Below are 19659 nucleotides of genomic sequence, written 5' to 3' on the forward strand. Positions count from 1 at the left end.
GGCCCGTCTACGGCTGGTGCAATTAAAGATCCTACACCGTATTTATATAACGGGTCCCCGTCTGTTTCGTATGGGTTATTCTGTGGATGGGTTGTGTAAGCGTGGGTGTGGTTTGATGGGTACTTTCCTCCATATCATATGGGAATGCCCAGAGGTTGTTGTGTTCTGGAACCGTGTGCATGCAATTATGGAATAGGTTATGGGAGTTTCGTTGTTACCTGAAGCCCGACGCTGTCTGCTGAACGTATGGGAACCGAATGATTATAATGTGGCACAGACTCAATGGGCTACCCCTGGGAATATGGTAGCTAAAAGAGACATAGCACAACTGTGGGGGTCCCAAAGAGCACCTACGGTCTCAGCGTGGAAAGAACACATGGGCTGGTGCATGTTCAGGGAAAAAACGGTGTATGTTGCACGTGGCAGACCCAAGAAATGGGGTACAATATGGGACCAATGGAATTCATACCGAGGGGACATGTGCACTCCTCCTTTGGTAGACACTCCGGAAATGTTGCAGTCCCCATAGCCGAGCATTCCGTGTACTGTATAGATCCTTGTTGATACTGTGGTCTACTTTCTCCCTGCCCCCCTTCTCATTTATTATTGCTGCGTACATTGTTTCACGGCGTTTTTTTCTTCCCCCCCCGGAGCAGACACCTACCGACATAGCTTCATTTGCCTCGTTTATTTTTTGGTTTAATTTATTGTTTATGTTTCGATTTATGTATACTTAAAATGTAAAACCTTAACTTCATCCTGTGCAAATATCCTATGATTCACACGAACTGTACGCTGAATCGCTGCCGGGCCCCGGGGCTGTCGGCTGAAGAGCTGTGTTTTTATGCAATACCAAGTTTCTGTTTAATTTTAGTGACGGCCGGCCCCTGTGGTTGTAGGTCCACAAATGTATTGTTGCTGAAATGAACAATAAAGGTTTTCAAAAAAATAAAAAATTATAGTTTATACTGAGAAGCCTCATTCCCTGTACCTCATAACAGGTGTGATACTGCATAGCTGCACTCATGTTATAATCCAAGGAAGGATGAACAGCTGTTTGACCCTGAGACTCGGATGGATACATTTACCTCATGAGCTAATCCCCCCAGCTTCAGGTAGGCAGAAAAGCCCCCTGAAAAGCAGGAATTGTGCAGTGAATGTAGAGCATGGAATATGGCCCTGCGTGCGGGATTTGGTGACCGCGAGTGCCAGTTTTGAACAATTCTTTCATTCGGTTTGTGAAACTGCTGGTACCCTAAGATCTAGACTTATGGACAACCACTTTTTAGGTCGAGCTTACCAGACAGCACAAGCTGTCCAGCTGCAAAAGATCTATTGTAAGCTTTCAGTGGCCTTAGAGCCCACCCATTTCTTACTGTTAGTTGGCTTTGTCACTCTGGTTTGCTTGCTTCTTATTCAATGGCTTGCCTTCCTCTGCTTAAGTTTTTCCTTCCCCTGGGGCATACCCTCTTTACAACCCTTTTGGTTGCCCGACTTGTATCCTTCCACTGCTCACCTTTCAGGAACTACTTTTTTATTTTAGGTTCAGTACTCCATATGAGTGCATGTGCTTACTATCTCTCCACCTCTTTTGCTGCTTCACCCCTCAAATAGCCCCTGCGCTGTGCTGTTCTCCACACCCTCCAGCTTGTCTGTAAAAGCACAGGAACAGGGACATTTTTGCTGAGGAGTGACTAAAAAAGTGACTAAACAGGTTATTTTTGTTTTATCTCCTGCATTCCACATATTGTGTGAAACCAGAGATTGGACACACAAAGGCTTTCATTACTTTTTGGCAAGGGCCATCTTCTTCCTCACTAAAATGGTGTTCTAGAGGCCTATAAATCTGCTAACTGGTCTAGTGCGGAGGAGCAAATGTAAGAATCCTGTGGAAAGTAAATTAGGCCTTGGGAAGCCTTTTCCTTTGCATGCTGCCACTTTCTTATTCTTTTTAAATTCTGTTCAGAGGTTCTTGAGCGAAGCTATCATAAGATAGGTGTTTGCCTTTCCTCCAGCATTTTGAAATGTTTATTTTCTTTTGCTTTTTTTAAACAATGGTTTACTGACAAACATTGTCAAAGCAAACAGTTGCTCAGCACTCACACAATAGTGAGACCTATTGGCTTTACCAATGCTTGTTCTTTCATTAATGTGGGATTTATTCTGGCCTGCTTGTGAGCTATACATAATGTTACAGTGAGTGAATGTTATGCCCAGACTGCTTGTGTTTTGCACATCAGAACTAAAACAATGCCACACAGCCCCCCTCATTATTTTACATTCATTGAGTCGGAGGTGCGTAGTCTACTGTGGAACAATGATCCGCCCCAAATTGCACTGGCCAAATTAACCAAGAGCGGTATGATGGTGGTATTGCCTTACCGGCCATTCGGTATTATCACTGGGCTTCACAACTCGTGGTTCTCAATCACTGGATGCATCGGCCCATTACTGACCCATCGTACAGAATGGACAGGCATAATATGTTGCCCGGCTCCTATCTAAGGGCGTTATATGGGGGATCAAAGTTGGAGCCCAGGTTTACTCCGACTTCGAACACTGTCTCCATTTGGCATGCGGCAAACTCGGTGCTTGGTTGGAGAGGTAAACTTGCGCAGGCAACACCTTTGTTGGATTCCGGTCGTCTGGGCCTGCTGTGGCGTCAGCCCGGTTTAGACAATTGGGATCTGATTGGATTATCAAGGCTGGGAGATGTATGGGTGGGAGGCACAGTCATTCCGTTAGGCAACCTGTAGCGCGAATTCGACTTGCATGAGAACGAAAATTTTTCTTATCTTCAAGTTCGTAGTGCACTGTCTAAAGCGCTTTCCAGGGTCTGCTGGTATCTTCTCCTTTGGAGGATAGGCTCCTAGATGACTATCTTCCTGACAAGGCCATCTCTCTCACCTATCGTAAGCTTCAAAATAATGCGCCCGACCTGCTGGTTAAAGTTAGGGCAAAATGGTGTTTGGATGTGGGCGATATAGATGATGAGGACTGGAGGGCGGCCCTTTCCTCGTACCGGGAGACTGTGATCAGGTCCTGATTCAAACTAGTCCAACTTAAACTGTTCCATAGGATCTATTACACAAGCAACGTCCTGGTAAAAATGGGTCTGATGAGTTCTCCCCTCTGCCCACGAGGTTGTGGCCAGGTAGGCACCTATGTACGCAATGGTGGGAATGCCTGATCCTCCATAAGTACTGGGGAAGAGATTCTTGCAACTCTGTCTCAGACTTGCAGGAAAGAGATTGACAGTTCCCCGCGACTCTGCCTCTTGGATATTTGTGAGGCCACTGATCCAATGAGGTAGGAGAGATTGTGGGTCTCCTTGGGATGCATGGTGGCCAAGCACAATATTGCCAGAACGTGGAAAGGTGGAATTGAATTGAAATGCTCTGACTGGAACTCTGATATGAATTGGTGTATGCAAGCTGAGAGAACGATGCATGAAAGTAGGGGCTGCCCGGGGAAGTGGATCAAAATTTGTGCCCCATGGAATGAAAGCAGAGGTTGGTTGTGCACCCCCTTTGGTGATACCTCCCTATTTGTGGTAGATACAGCAACACTATAATCTGGCTCCATATGACTGCACTGACGTTGCCCGGAATGATGTATTATTTTATATTGATTTTTGCCGTATTTCTTAGATTCATTTTTTGCACTATTATGGCTGCTTTTGTTTTTGTGTTTACTTTTGTGATGTTATTTGATTTGTTCTTTCAATAAAAAGATTTATTAAAAAAATAAAAAAAGAAAGCCCAGCTAAGGTACACTTTTGCTACTGAAACAAATCTTAGAAGCTTTTGCATCACAAAATGCCACCACTCAATAAATTGGACAGTTTAATTAAAAAAAAAATAAACAATGCCACAGAGATTGACACTTTATTTAGGATACAACATATATGAAATGGACAATGTATTCTAACCTAAGTCAAAAGGAATTTGTGCGGTTTTGTAGTTTTAAAAGTTTAAAGGTTTCAAATTTTGACTACCAGGGTAATTTTAATTCAAGATTGTCATGTTGGCATTCCTTAACTATATTTATAGAGGGTGGTAGATTAGATATTTGCCTTGCCAACAAAATGTTATGCACATTTCTTTCAAAGCTGAATTGATTATTGCCTGAAGAAATGAACTCATTTTAGTTCAGGGTTATGTGTGAGTCAGTGTTTAATTTATAAAAGAATCAGTGCCAATGCCTAAAGCTCTGCTCAGGCGGTACTATTAAAAAATCGGTGCACTAAATATCAAGTCACGCACTCTTGAATTCCCTTCAACATCTTTAAATCCACTACCAGACACTACTTATCCCTTTGTCTCACTCTTGCCGGTCCCTTATTCTACCAATTGGGCCAGTTTTTCCATCTTTCTTTCTCCTTCTTGCTCTTTTGTGTGTATTTATCTCTTGTGCGCGTGGTCAATATCTGATGAGGAAAAATAAGTGCTGGTCCCCAAAAATGAGTGCCGAGGGTCCCCACCGCAACCACTGGCTCAGATTAATTGCTGATGTGAGTGTATGCATGGGTTGCCTCTGGCAGATGTGGTGCTGTCTCTGCCTTCTCCTGACATTAATCCTATTGGAGGTATTCACAGGACAGCTGTCTATTTTCTTGGCTCTAAGTGATAAGTTGATAAACCTACACTTTGCATGGAACAGGCCTACTTGAGAGTCACAGCATTAGGATACCAAGGAAACACTGGAAAAATGATAGCAAAACATAAATACAATATTGACAATAATGTATGGGCCCATCTACAGCAAGCAAGAGTTGAGACTAGTAATTAACAGCAGCATTGGGTCCTTTTCATGGGGTTGGTGCTTATTTACAAGGTATCTGCATGAATGGCGCAAGGATCATTGGTGCATCAAGCAAAACATGCATTACAGTTCCCAGTTGGAAAACTGTGCTGATTGCTGCCCCTGCAGGAAGTGACATAATGCAGATGCCGTACCACACCTTAACGAAGCACCAGCCCTAGGAAAGGGCACAGGACAGCTGCTGAGAGGGCAGAGGGGGCTCTCAGCAACTGTCCTATCAAAACATAGAAACCAAAGAATGGAAAGCTAGGAGGGCAAAAGGCATTTCCCGTTGCAGTGGAGGAGCGACGCCCCACTTAAATTACCTCCAAAACCCCAGAGATGAAAAATTAAAATGGTAATTCATTACCATTTTATTTTTCGTACCCAGTCCTGATCAGAGCAACAGGATGGGTCGGGCCTGTTGAATGACAGCAGCAGGGAGGAGGTGGGCTCTATGTGCAGTCTTGGGACGGCCAGACACACATGCACACTTTAAACATCTCTAACCCAGCTATCTTAAGAAGGCTAAGTTAGAGCAAGTACAGGCCCCCAGAGGACCTGTGGAGCGCCGAGTGAGGCCGCTCCCTCAAATAAGGGTGCTGCTCTCATGCTGCATGAGAGCAGCACCAGGATTGGTCAAGGGAATTTCCTGGTGGCCGGGCTGAAGTTCAAGAAAGAAGAGGCTTGGTGCAGAAATAAAGGTTTAATTTTTTTAACATTTATTTTATTTTCTCTTGCACGCGCCCGTCATCCCTCCTCCCTGTGGATGTGAACCGCTCCAAGCTGTAGGGATGACTTTTAGGCAGTGATGTTTACTCAGTTAAGGGCAGAGCTCTCTTACTACAAACAATACCTTGCTTGCGACTGACACTGAACAAAAGGTAGCAAATGGAAAGAAGAGCTAACTATAAATACAGCTGGAGGTAAGAGGCTGAACACGTACAAAAATGGCAGGTGTGCCCTACATGCAGTTTCCATCACAGAAACAGAGACAATAAAAAAGAAAATGTCAAAACGAATCCATAACCATTATGCAGATTTTGGTTTGGTCTTCATATCACCCTCGGATGTGACATGTTATAAAACGTGATTTGAGCACCTCTGTAGATGCAGTGGCATAGCAAGGTCAGGTGGTACCCGGTGCGGAAAAATTATTGTTACCCCTGGCTTGCCAAAATGGCAAAGCTATGTGTTTAAAACATATATTGTTGCCATTTTGTCACCTCCTCAGTGATGACACCCGGGGCGAGCCCGCACCGACCGCACTCCCCTTCCTATGCCACGGTGTAGATGTTGATTGCGGCCCCTAGTCTGTCTTTTCTGTTATTTCGGATACTTCTATACGAACCATCAGGTTCCCATGTTCCACATTACCAAAAAGGTATAATCATTGAATTAAATCATAGTGAGGCCAACTGACCAACTCACAAAAGGCTTCCAGAACTGAGCCTCCTTAGTTATAGAGCTCTGTAGATCTTCAGCATCACACACATATTTTGCAGAATTTAGCCCGTGTCTGTATGAAGGTGGCAGCAGCCTAATCCGTTTTAACACACTTTATTCCTTTCCAAGAGTATCAAATAAAATAGTAACTTGTTTTGTTTAGACAATAAATACCTCTTAATCAAGTCCTTCTTAAGCAGTCCAAAGATAACAGGGTTGTGCTTACCTCTATCTTATGCATGGAAATCTTTGATACCGTCTTATCCACACCTTGACAAGAGTTTCTGAAATCCGGGAAATTTACTAATATATCCACAACATCAGCTTCCAACATGCCACATCTATGCGTTTTCTCTATTTTGCTAGTTTCAGCGTGGTCCAATATATACTTTTGAGAATGAAAATTGGTTCCTCCTGAGTGCATCAGACATAACAGTACAATCATTTATCTAATTTTTTTTATTTATTTTTTTTATGCGTTTTTATATAGTGCAGACTTTACCCAAAGGCTTCAGAGCTCTTCACAATAGGAACAGTACTGATACATGAAGAGAAAATTACAAGTGAACAAATTACAAAAGCAAACGTTAAGTTAAGTTACATGAGGCAAAAGTGACAATCGTGAGCAAACGGTACATTACAGTAGGAAAAAGTGACATGTGTGCAGGTTACACAAGCGTACAAAGTACAAGTAGAGGTATAGTGCTGCAATAAATGGCAGACACTCAAACACAAGCACAAACGCTACGTAGGCACTTGTGCCAGTATCTAAAGCAAACAAAATGTAAGAGGTAGCAAACAGTGTGTTACAAGAGAAAAGTGACGTGTGCATTTTACAAAAGAGTACCAAACACAAGTAGAAGGATAATACTGCAATAAATGGCAGACACTCAAACCACAAGAACACACCGGGAAGGCACTTACATAGTCATGGAGAATAGAATTTTCTATAATGGAAGGTCTTCCTTCAGAGAATAGAGAGGGCGTGAATTAAATTTGGAAGTGTCTTTGAAGGAGGAGAATTTTGAGGTGAGTTTTGAAGGCCTGGAAGGAGGTGGTGGTCCAGAGCCGAGGCAGAGGTGAGTTCCAGATTCTCACCGCTAAGAGATACTATCCATATGTTTTCCAGCTCCGATAACGTGTGGGCAAGTACCCTTTCCAAGCACTGCACAGTGGCTTCTGAATACTGTCAACTGCAACACACACATCCCGGTTCCAAGTCGAAATTTCCTTCTCTCATGGTGGAATGTATTATAAGTCTAATACCATTTAACAAGCTTTGTTCAGGGTCCAGTCTTGTGTTGCAAACCAATAAGTCCATTGAAAATATTTAAAACCTAATAGGGTCCCATTTGATCTCTCCATTCAACGATCCCAAGAATGCAAATTGCCTCCATCCAGAAGCGGAGCCCATCTATTGACTCCTGCTTCTCTCAGCAGCAGAGATCGCTGATCCCTCAAACAAACTGATGCTTAAACTAGACTTCAAACTAGCTCGCTTCAACCAGACCCTGGTGGATGTCTAAACTAGACTTCAAACTAGCTCGCTTAAACCAGACCCTTCCTGATGCTTAAAACAGACTTCAAATCAGACCATGACTGATGCTTCAACTACCCTTCAAAGTAGCTACCTTAAACCAGACCCTAAAGGTTGTCTAAAGAATACTTCAAACCAGCTGGCTTAAACCAGACCCCGACTATTGCTTAACACAAACTTTAAATCAGACCCTGACTGATGCCTGTGGTACCTTTGACCATATCTTCTTAATGTACTTAGAGGTATCGAACTTATACAGAGAAATACCACTGCAAGTATCCTTCACCATTGCTTGAGGAAGGCAGTCAATGGCTGACTTTCAAGGTTGGATATAAGCTTTCTGCAATTGTTTCATTGAAAAGCACAACAAAAGATCTGGTACGCTAGACCCCCTTTAGCAAATTTTCTTCTTAATATTCTCCAGGAAATTCTTTTAACCGTACAGACCCATAGAAAACGACTTATTTTACCTTATAACAACATTTTTATTAAAACTCAAAAAGGCGTTATCTAATAGGACGATATATTTAGGAAGGATGCACATTTCTACCAACTCTACCTACTGTACCCACCCCCAGACCAGCTGGAAAGTCTGCCACTTAGTCGTAAATCTTGTTTACCTCTTTGATGGCTTTATTGAGGTTTTAGTCTGCAATTATGTCTTAAGCATATATCACTTTTACCACTAAATCTCTTATTTCATCTTGTGTTGATCTACCTTCCCAAGTAAGATTCCAAATCATAACTTCTGACTTTGAGCCATTGATCTGATAGCCTGACAGGTGTCGAGAACTACGTGCTGCCTGTTTTATACATGGGAGAGATCTTTCTAGATCTGCAATATGAATATAATGAGATTGTCTGCATATGGGGTTTTGTTAAACCATTTGTATTATGTTAATATTAGATCTTAGTAACTGTGTATGTGGCTCAATATATAGATCAAACATTAAGGGGGACAATGGAACCTTTGTCTAGTCCCACATGTTATGCTGAATTGTGGGGTCAAGCTCCTGTTATGAAGGGAAAAAAAACACTTGCTCTTGGGGAGCTCTATATCAAGTGTAGTGTCCTGCAAAACACATTCCCTTAACCCAAAATGTGCTAACACCTCCCTGAAACACATCCAGGTAACTCTATCGAAGGCTTTCATTGTGTTGAGTGTTGACACAGATAATGGTCTTTCATATGCTATGATCGATAGTTACCTTGTAAAAAACCCTTTTGATCCTGGTGGATTACACTATTTGCTAATAAACCTATTCATTTGCTAAGATGCTAGATCACAGTTTGAAAGTGATACAATTCTTAATTAGTTGGTACTTTATTTGATTTCAAAATTACATTTATGGTTGCATTATCCCAAGAACTCAGCAAAAGAGCACCATTTGGTAAGATAGAATCAAATAGGATTTTCCACATTGGAATTATTTTCTCTGTAATTTGCGAATTACCTGATATTGAATGCCACCAGGCCCGAATACTTTACTTCTCCTACTCTTTTGTAACGCTCTTCCACAGAGATGTATGGACTTAATATGTTATAATAATTAGGCAGATTCTGATGAAAGTGCAACGGTAATGGAAGGTAGGGCACAAAAACATTGCACAGGCTGCTTCCTAGAAGTTTTAATCTAATGCTGATTAAATCATAAGTGACTAACCACCAATGATCCCTTATACAAAACACTTTCTATAAGAATAAAGAGTGAGAAGTACATCAATTATATCATAATGTGTCCATTTAATATCAATCAAGTGTAATCTCTTCACAAAATGCAGTTCTCTCAATTGTGGATTTTAGCCACAGAAATCCATCCCCAGTCTCAAGATAATACAAAGAACACAGCTCCAATCTTCTTCGGTGAAAAATGTTTTTTATTATTCATGCTTGTGTTTTCTTATCATAGAAAAATCTCATCCCAGCTAAAGCGATTAGTCCCTGTCAGGTCTGTCCGTAAAGAATCCAACACTTCTCAGGAATGGCATGATGCTTTTCCTCAGCACTTGGGGCCAGATCTACAACCCACCAATTTGCGACTCGCAAATTGTGTTGCATTTGCTACTGGCAATTTGTGACTCGCAAATTGGGATGCACAACAGTGTCTCAGACACTGTTTGCGATTCATAATGAGGTCGCAAATTGCATGCCTTATTAATATTAATGAGGCAGGCGCAATTTGCGACACCATTAGGAATAGCTAGCACTCACAGGGATGGTGGCCTGCTTGGGTCAGCAGACCACCCTGTCTGTGACTTCATTTTTAATAAAGCAGTTTTCGTTTTTTTTTATTTCAAAAGATTTTTATTTCGAAGATTTTCAATATAGTACAGTAGTAATGCAAACAAAAGAAGGGGGGGTACAGCGGGTCGTTTTATCGTAACATACACGGTTACTCTGAAACATATACATTGTACGTTGGTTGTGCTGTTGGGTCTGTAAGCCCCCCGGTGGCGGTGAAGGAGAATGAGAAAGGAGGAAAAAGAGATGGGGGGGGGGGAGGGGGGGAATGGGTTTAATACGCATAACATTATAGGCGCCCGCTACTTCCGTAGTTCCGCTGCCTAGTGGTGGTTTGGTTCACGGGGTTTGTCTGACCCCAGGTGTGCGTCTAGGGCCGCCCACATCTCATTCTTAGCATTGTAGTTTGGTGGGAATTTTCCCGTGATGTTGTCTGCTCCTCTGAGAAAGGTGACCCAGTTTAGCCAGCTTTTGAATGTTGCCTTAGCTGTGTCTTTCCAATTCGCTAATATGGTTTTGACTGCTGCGGTGAGTAGGATGTCCACTAAGTCTCTCTCTTCCTTGCTTCCTAAGTCTGGGGCCATGAATGCTGTGGCTAGCCCTATGAAGCCTGGTGGCATTGTTCTTCCTAGGAATGCAGCCCATTCCCCTTAAAATAAAACGGGATGCAGTTAAAAAAGAAGAATCAAACTTTTCAGTTTCATTTTTCTAAGCACCTTGCTTTGGGAAGAACTGTGTTTGATATTGATTATCACGAGAAGGACAGTCTAGGGTGAGTTCATGTTTTAGATGCTACTGTGATACTGTGTTCACAAACTCAGAAGGTTGTGGCACATGTGTATGTGTTTTATGGCATGAGGGATCTATTTGGCATATGTTCCAGTACATGACTGAGTGTCACATTCGGCTTTTAAAGACATTGGTTTGTGTGATTTATGGGATTCTTTTTTCACATGCACACTTTGGATGTATCTCCCTTTTTTCTTTTTGTCTTGGCTCTTTTTGCTTTTTTACCTTCAAAGTCTTTATTATGGTGGTAGTTATATTTAGTTAAGTCTGGCAATAATTTTGGAAACTTAAAATAGGTTCAATGTCTGTTTATTACAGTCCTGAGGAAGTATTTGGGTTATTCCCTTCAGACGAAACACGTATTGGCTGTTGGCTGTTGTTTGTCTTATCAAGAATCGATCTGTGTATCAACAAGTCTTCAAGAAAAACTTTGACATGAAAATAAAGAAACAAGACTGAAGATTACAATGTCTGCATATGGGAAATTGATATTATTCATATTCTATTCAGCTCAGGGTTCCAATGTTTGTTTATGTGATAATAACAATTGCTGCTAGTTATTGTTTACCTGGCAACGTTAGGTGGTCGTTGTTTTTGGATCCCTTTTGATGCAACCAGATATAATTCATTCCAAAATAATTGCTGCTAGGACTGTGCGCTGAGTATACCTCAATACCTATTTGTGTGTATCGCTATTTGGAAGGAATGCCTCTTCCTAGTAGGGAGATACGCAGATGCTGTTTTATGAGTCAGTGACAGTGAGGATCACCCGTTTGCATATTGATATAGTTCACCTGGATTGCAATTTCCTCAGCTCTTGTTAAGTAATTTCAATAATACTTTGATCTGAGTTTGTATATGTCAATGAGACTGAAATACGCATGAAGATCACTTTAGTTGAATAATTAATCCTTGCACTTTTCTGGAGCTTCTGAACAAACAAGTTTTATGTTTCTTGAAAAAGTTAATTGTTGATGCAACGTCTTTTAAACATTTGAAACTGAAAGCAATTACCAGGGAACACTGTTGAACAGACAAATCCAAATCCTATGACCATCTTGCTGAACAGGTGAATCTTATTTTGTCTCAGAAGAATTATTTTTCAAGGAAAAAGTATTTTAGTTTTGAAACTGAAAGCAGTTAATAGCGTTCACTACTAAATAAACTGAATGCATTTCCTTGAACTTCTTGATAACAATTATTATTATTTATTGTAGATATTTGTTAAGTGCACGGCTACCCCCAGCGGGGGTGTCCCGACGCTGCAGACAGCAAAAACCACAAGCACCAGAAAACCAGGCTAGAGAGTAGAGAACAGCCAGATCTTTAAGCTGCGCCTGAACAGAGGTTCCGAGTCGATAAGACGGAGACAAAAGGAGTAGACCGTTCCAGAGCTTAGCTGTGACCACCGCTAATGCTCTGCCTCCTTTCCTGTGGGGTTGGAACCTGGGGGGGAGCAACAGGCGGAGGTGATTGGATCTAAGTGCGTGGGCTGAGTGCACCAACTTAAGCCTAAGCCGGAGATACCCAGGTCCCCTACTGTTCAGTGCCCTGAAAGACAGGACCAGGGCCTTGAACTGGATGCGGGAGGATACAGGAAGCCAGTGAAATTTCTTCAGATGCAGGGTAATTGAGTGCCGGTAAGGGATGTTGCAGATCAGCCTTGCGGCCGCATTCTGTATGATCTGTAATCGATGGATCGGTTCAGTAGGTTTGACGCGCGCCGAAGACAGAGGTTGCAAAGGGGCGATGGAATCTATTGCTAGGGACAGTTGGTCATTAAAATTAGCTACAAATGTGTTGTGCTATATTTTTCTCAGAAGAATGTAATTGTTTGTACAGTCTTTCACATTTTGAAATTGAAATGCAATATTAAACAATGCTCACTGCTAAGAAAGACAAATGCATTCCTGCCATACTTAAAGAGAAAACTAAACAGATATTTCTAAGATTAAATAGCCACATTCACTTGGCATACGCGCCAAAAGAATTCTGAATGATTGAGAGATAACAAACTCTCTTTCCAAGGTTCCACGAATACCAATTGAAAGTCAGAGAGAGAGAGAGAACTCCTCTTCGCCCATCGAGGGTTCTATAAGGTAACCACACCCTGTGACGGTTGGTCACAGGGTGTGGTTACCTTATATATAGGAGACACCTAGCCCAGTCAGTGCAAAGGATCATGGTATTCGTAGTTGTGTAAAATCATAGGGGTCGATTATGATTGCGGTGAATCAGCATACTCCGGGGCGGTGGAAGCCACTGCCGGCCCGGAGTATGCGGATTCACCGCAGTGGACCTCGAAAACACCCCCTGCCAGATCATGATGGCGGTGGGATCAGCGGCGGACAGATCCGCGGGGTGTTGACCGCAATTTGGTAGCGGTGTCTGCAAGACACCGCCAGCCAAATTACGATGTGTGTGCAAACATGCTTTCGCGCTGCAGCTTTTCCGCCGTGGAAAAGCATGTGGACATTTGCTTCTGGGGGGCCCTTGCAGGCCCCCAGGGTGTCTGGGGTGGGGGGTGCACATGGGGGGTACCTATGGTACCCCCCTGCATTTACATGCATAAAGCGGCAGGCACCGCGCGGTATCTGCCGCTTTGTGCATGCAAATGCAAAGCATGCATATTTAACTTTGCGGCAGGTGCTGCTTAAAGCAGCACCCGCCGCTATGTTAAATATACGGGATGTGACCGCCAGGGTGGCGATCACATCCTAATTCCGATGGTGGGCACGCCGCTGCCCCTGCGGACGGTCCCTGCACCTCGGGGTTGGCGGATGGACGCAAGTCCGTCCACCATCCTTATCGACGTCAAGGTTTTTTTTTTCCTTGTTTATTGGCATTGTCCATGGAGATATACATGAAATGGTCCTCTCATTCCTGATCATGACAGTTCCTGACTGGGACTTCATCAGGGCTAAAAAAACACGTACACAACAGACAAAATATTTACAAATACACCTTGTGACTGGTATGGGAATCAATGTCTTAAGCGATGTTGTGATAACGATTGTATGGATATTGAGAGTGAGGTCTTTCGAGTACTGGATTAATGGAAATTCCGGTGTTTTATAATTAAATGAAATTGGGCAAGGAGGAACTAATGCACTATTGGAATCAATAATGAATTAACAGTGCCAAATTGGTGGAACACCGGGTAATTTAAGAACAGTGGGAGGGAAGGGAGAGGGTCGACAGTAGCAGCACCACTAGGTGAAATGAACCTGATATAAACTGTAATGAGGCCGGTTTGGGATACGCTTCAGAATAATTGTTGTATTTGTAATTTACACTGCACCACAATTGACGAAAGTTTAATAAAAAGATTTTTTTTAAACAATACGGTCAATTGTACAATACTACTTTGAGACACTAGTAGGTTTTACTTCCAATCACATATTTGAGGTAATCAGGTGATCAAGGTTGCTAACTACTTAAAACTGTGGCATTCAAAGTAGCGGTTGGCTCGCCTGAATAGCAAAGGTGATACACTTTAAGGAAACTGTGATGTTGAGTACAGGTAATGGGCAATACATGTAGTTTTGAAATGGATGGGACTGGGTCAGATCTTAATTATCTAAGCGAAGCTCAAGCTTGCTTAAAGATGGCAGCTATGCGTATAGGACGTGTCTGAACCTTGGAACTCAGGGGTCAACTCCTTAGCACTATCGGTTATTACTATTATGGTTACATCATTTTGGAAAGTGTTTTTGAAACTTGTATGGATGCTCATGTGGGATGTTACAAATCCATACTGGAGTGAGGGATGATTGGAGGGTAGAATGACTGTTTTGGCCCTGTCCAAGACGATGCTGATATCTAGTCAATGTTTCTGGTATTGTTAGGTTTCAAGAATATTAGATGTGAATGTGGTTTGCGTTTTCCATATTAGACGCTGAAGATTTGCTTAGATGTGCTGTATTTGGGTTTCTCAAGAGAATAAGTAAACTCATAACATGCAAATTGCTTATATAAGGAGGTGGCTGCATTATTTTGCATATATAATGTTTAGGGACATAAGGAACAACATCTGTTGAATCAGGAGGAAATGCATTGAGATATTGCGATGAAATTAATAGATGTGAACATTCACAGGTATCTGTGTGTTTATATTACATGATTTGACCTTTAAAAGATAGTGTTTCTAGAAACAGCTGATACCAGCAATTCTCCTTCCTGCAGGTTGGCTTTCATTGGTTAGAACCAATGACACTTTCAAAATTTGGAACTGTGGGAATATTTGGCAGTACCACTAATTGAGTGCCAATTTGTAAAATAGCAGATAAAATATATAGAATAATTCGTTTAGATATTGACTTATACCATTTTATGAGAAAAATAATCAATATTTATTTATTTATTTATTTATTTATTCAGAGTTTTATATAGCGCGAACAAGATCTTTGCAGATATCAGAGCGCTTCACAGGAGCAGGGGGTGAGGACAACAAGAGGGTGACTAAACATAATATTGGGTACAGTATAATATTCAATAGCAAGATCGGATAGTAGTCATATGCTATTGGAATAACAATAAACAATGAAATAGACAATAATAAGAGCGGTGCGGAGCCTTTGGTACAGCTACAATAGAGATCAGGAGAGCTAGGCTATAAGGTTGGCTTATACCACTTTCTAAGAGTTACAGGGAGAGAAGGGATAGGGAACATCCAGTTTAGCAAACTAACATGATCATAAAAAATAGGTAGTGAGAGAGTAGTATGATATGCTCGAAATCTAGCAAGGATATGATATTATTAGACATTAGACAATGAGGTAGCTAGTGGTACCAAGTCAGTGCAAAGTCTCTGGTCCAGCAAACGATAAACTTCAGGAGAACTTGGCCATAAGGAGGGCTTTCACCTCTTTCTTGAAGAAGGCAGTGGAGGTGATAAGCCTGGTTTCAGGAGGGAGTGCATTCCAAATCCTGGGTGCCATTCCTGAGAAGGAGCGTTTGTAAGTTTTTTCCTTCCGGAATCTGCGAGGTTTCAGGAGTAGATTTTTTGTACTTCTATTGGATCTCGACCCTCCTGATATAGTCAACTTTTGAGTGAGGTAGTTGGGTGCCTTGTGGTGTACTGCCGAGTGTGTCATAACAGCAATTTTCAGCTGTATTCTGGCTTCAAAGGGCAGCCAATTCAGGGATATCAAATCGGGGGTTATATGAGAGTGCTTTCTTGAGCCAGTGATGAGTCTCGCGGCAGCGTTCAAGGAGGCTCTTAGGGGGGCAGTTGTTGCTAGAGGGAGTCCGCTGAGGACGATCATGCTATTTAATACTGCATTCTAAAGGTTTGAAACCGTGAAGAGAGCATGACTGGTATAAAGCCCATACATAACTAGTACTGGTGCACATTCTGTGACCCTTCATTTCACCACGCTCGATTTACTTGGGCTGCACACACAAACTGGTTAAACCAAATTCACCTCTAGCATAATGGTTAGACAAATAAAGGATCTTAAGCCTAGAGTTAGAACTCTGCCACCCAATCTCTTGCGATGAAGATCCCTTGCTGCAAAGGAATGTGTATGCATGGTTGAAAAAAAAATTCCATTCCACAATTGCATGAGAACCCAATGGTTGACAGTCAGAGCTGGATGCAATAGAACTATAGTCTAAATTCTCAATGTCTAGAATCGAGTAAAAACATACACCTGCATTTTAATGAATTATGAGGTCAGTAAAATATTAATAGATAATATGCTGATATGAGTTATTTTTATTAGGTTGCATTATTATGAACTATTATGTCTCATAATGTAAATTGATTGGAAATAAAATTAACTTTTAGGAAGAATTTGAAATTGTAGGTGTATGTTTATTTATTAGTCACTCATATTGATTATACCATGAACTATGATGACAATCTGAATTTGTGAAGAAAGTACAGAGGCATTATTGGTAAAACAAAGACAACTGTTGTTCAAGGGAATGTAACAAGTGATTTTGTTTTCATGTTTTGTTTGGATATACAATTGTAAGCATGTTTTACTGGCCTAAGGTCTAATTGTAAATATTTTTTATGATTATTGCTACCGCAAATGTTCTCCATTTTAAGTCCTTCCTCTCCTTTTTTCTCAAAATGTTTTATATTACCTGTTTAAGGTGGTTTGTTTAGCATTGTTACACACATCTACTATATAAGGTCAAAAGCTTTTTACAATTGATAGGAGCTCTATATATATTAATGAATTGACTTTTTTAATATGCAATATTTTAACCCCTCCCGCACCTATGGCAGAATACATATCCCTTGTTGATTACTGATTTGCATTCAAGGTTAGTACTGTGTGCTGTAGTGAGGGAGTGCATTCAAGAATGAACTAGAACATTTTGCACAAACGATCCCTGTACCATCTTTTTATATAGCACCATTGTACACAAATGTTATGATGACATATTTTTAACATCCTTCCTTGTTATGTCAAATGTATTGTATTGTTTCCCTTTTATGAGCTTTTATGGCCACATGGTCGAAATAAAGCTTTGTTTGAATGATTGATTTGATAAATATTTTTATAATAATTATTTTATACATATGTTTTTTATGAAGTCCCAGTCAGGGACGAGATGCATTGCATGGGCTGATGTTTTTCTATATAAAGAAGACACAAATACGATTAATAAAACACATTTTTCACCCAAAAAGATTAGAGCCGTAGATAGCAAGAGGCAAGATGGCGCCTGCACGTCAGGCGTGTTTGTGAGAGCTCCGTTTGGGCGTACCAACTAGCAGCTGTACCTGAGCTTTGGCGGTGATCTCTTCTACCGCTAGATCGCGTCTTTAACCCGCTGGTGTTTTGCTGCTGCTTCGCTGATATTTTGCGATACTCTGAGCTGCATTGGGAGTTTTTTGGAGCTTTTCCGGGAGTGCTCTGGCTCAGGGAATACGATCCTCTGCCTGAGTGGGAGGCGCCCGCTGTGCCGAATGGACGTGGTTGCTGCGCGGCTCTGCAGCGGCACCTGGAACAAATCGAACGCTGATTCTGGTGTACAGAGGGTTGCACAGAGGGACGCCTCAGCACGCCAGGAGCCGATAGCTGAGAGCTGAGAGCTACATGAAGCCACCACGGAGCGGATACTGGAGAAAACGCTGAAAGCTGTTGAATTTGGCCTAGCCTGGAACAACACAGGAATAATTGAGTAAGATTTTTTCTAACCCTGAAGCAGAACTAAAAGCAGATTTAAATATAGTGGGGGGAAAAAAACGCTGGTATGCTTTTTCTCTTCTATTATAAAACTGTCTTTTGAAGGGGTCAAAAGGATTTAAAGAGGCTTTCAAGCTTAAAGAGACTTGATAAACGGCGTGATCAACATAATCGGCAGAGCTTATTAGCTGAAAGGCGGTCTTTTGCAATTACTTCTATAAACTGTATGGTATAAGGACTTTTTTTTCTGCAATATGGCCCCGAAAACTGCGCGTGGTGGTAAAACTAGACCTAGCGGTGATAATCCGATCGGGACTTGGGCTGCACTAGCGGCAAAATCAAGGCAAGATACTAGCAATAACGACCCGGATAATAGCTAACTGGGCACCCCAAAAATTCCACAAATGTTTAACTCCAAAGTGAAAGCAACAACCATAACAATCACTAAGCCTCAGAATGATGGCAGTGGAACTGAAAAGGGCGGTTTACCTCTGGATAATGATCAAGATGAGACTCTGGTACTGGCACTTGAACAGTTGACAGCCTCTCCGACAACCTCTTCAATTAATCCATCCACATATGCCTATTCATCTGAGCCCCCTGCATTGCTAGAAACACAAAATGCTTCTGCTTTCAATGTTAACGTTGAGAGGGAGGCTGAAGGGGATGCTGAACTGGACCCACCTCGAGCTGAAGGGTTAGAATGCGATGGCGACCCCATCGGTAGTAAAGATAGTGAATTTTACTCACTTTCAGAACATTCCGAGGTGTCTGATTTGGAAGAGGATTTAGTGGAGGGGATAGAAAATGTGAGTAAGGAAAATACAAGCAAGGAAACACTTGCTAGTGCTACAGGCGATATGCGTTCAACTAGATCTTGCAGCGAGGAAACTTCAGAAGGCGATCCAACTATAATAGACCAAGATCTAGATCAGGATCTAGCGGATTCTACTCAACAAACCAGCTCCAGTCCTGGATTTCCTAATCAAACGCCAATAGATATTATACTGAAAGCCATTTCAGAACAACGACTAGAGGCAAAAGCTGAGCACTTGAAAACTCACAATGCTTGTAAAAAACTTCAGAACACGGTGCGACGCCTATCCAAGTCATGTAATGACTTTACAGACAGAATGGCAGAAGCGGAAGGACGTATATCTACATTAGAGGACCAAGTCACACACATTAAAACTAGTCTTGATGACTCCAAGGGACAGAAAGAAGATGTGAACTCTAAACTGGTTGATTTGGAGAATAGACTTCGTCGCAATAACCTGCAAATTTTGGGTGTTCCAGAAGGAAGCAAGATGTACGACAGTTTGTTGTGGAACTTTTTGAAGATGCTTTTCCTGATGTTAAAGACTGGCAATGGTCTCAGGAGATTCAGAGGGCACATCGCTTTCCTTTTCGCAAACAAACGACACGGAACACCCAAACACGGCAATATCCTCGAGCCATTTTGATATCCTTGAACAACTTCTTGGCAAGACAAAAATTGTATGATCTTGCAAGGCCGGATAAGAAGCGCTCTGGGAAGGGTATAGAGTTTTTTGTACGCCCTGATTATTGCCATTCTACCGTAGAAAACCGCTGGAGAATGCGTCAAATGATCGAACCATTTCAAAAAAAGGGCGTGCAAGCTTTCTTGCTCCAACCATCCAGATTAAAGATTGTATATAAGGGTCAAAATAGAT

The sequence above is a fragment of the Lissotriton vulgaris genome, chromosome 2_1 (genome assembly GCF_964263255.1).
Source record: "Lissotriton vulgaris chromosome 2_1, aLisVul1.2, whole genome shotgun sequence".
NCBI classification, from domain to species: domain Eukaryota; kingdom Metazoa; phylum Chordata; class Amphibia; order Caudata; family Salamandridae; genus Lissotriton; species Lissotriton vulgaris.